At 70.0% G+C, this 590-nt stretch overlaps 2 protein-coding genes across 3 annotated transcripts in view; one reads left to right on the plus strand and one right to left on the minus strand.

The window, feature by feature from the left end:
- The window catches only part of SETD3 (SET domain containing 3), a 64,504-nt gene extending 64,255 nt beyond the window's left edge, over positions 1-249 (minus strand). The window contains exon 1 of the mRNA XM_010583922.1: positions 174-249. The gene's annotated coding sequence lies outside the window, so the exon portion shown is untranslated. The remainder of the gene's footprint in view (positions 1-173) is intronic.
- A 177-nt stretch (positions 250-426) lies between these two features.
- Positions 427-590, plus strand: part of CCNK (cyclin K) — an 18,599-nt gene continuing 18,435 nt past the window's right edge. For both annotated transcript variants that reach the window (XM_010583927.1, XM_010583926.1), the window contains exon 1: positions 427-531. The gene's annotated coding sequence lies outside the window, so the exon portion shown is untranslated. The remainder of the gene's footprint in view (positions 532-590) is intronic.

The following is a 590-nucleotide window of genomic DNA, read 5'->3' on the forward strand; positions in this document are numbered from 1 at the left end:
CCGCACTCCCGGCCCGGCCCCGCCCCCTCCGTCGTCCCGCCGACCACCATTGGCCGAGGCGCGTCCGGCCGGAAGGCCCCACCCCCTCCGGGACGCACGACGGCCAATCCCCAGCGAGCACCCCTTCTTCCCTTAAAAAGGTCAGACAGCTCCCCCATTGGCTGAGACTTAACTCACGCCTTCAGATTTCTATTGGCTTTCGCGACTTGCAATCTTCTCCCTCCGGCTTTCTGATTGGTCTGCTTCAAGACCACGGGACACGTCGCCCGCCTGCTTCTCGCGCTTAGCAGCCGCTGAAGGAGCCGGGATTGGCCGGGCCGGGCCGGGGCGGGGAGGGGGAGTTGCCGCTTCTCATTGGCCGTTAGGCAGCAGGGGCCCCGTCCTCGCGCGCTATGCCCTCGTTGACGCCGACGTGATGACGCACGAGCGGCCTGGCCTGGTTCCCAAGATGGCGGCGCGCAGGGCGCGGAGGCTGCGCTGTCGTTAGAGGCTTCCGCGCTCCGCTGGGCTTTCCTCTCCCACGCGTGGCCTGTGAGTGCGTCGCGCCTGCCCGGGGCCGCGGGGCGCCGGCGGCTGGGGCCGCCCGCCCT

The sequence above is a fragment of the Haliaeetus leucocephalus genome, unplaced genomic scaffold (genome assembly GCF_000737465.1).
Source record: "Haliaeetus leucocephalus isolate CR32 unplaced genomic scaffold, Haliaeetus_leucocephalus-4.0 Scaffold932, whole genome shotgun sequence".
Taxonomy (NCBI): Eukaryota; Metazoa; Chordata; class Aves; order Accipitriformes; family Accipitridae; genus Haliaeetus; species Haliaeetus leucocephalus.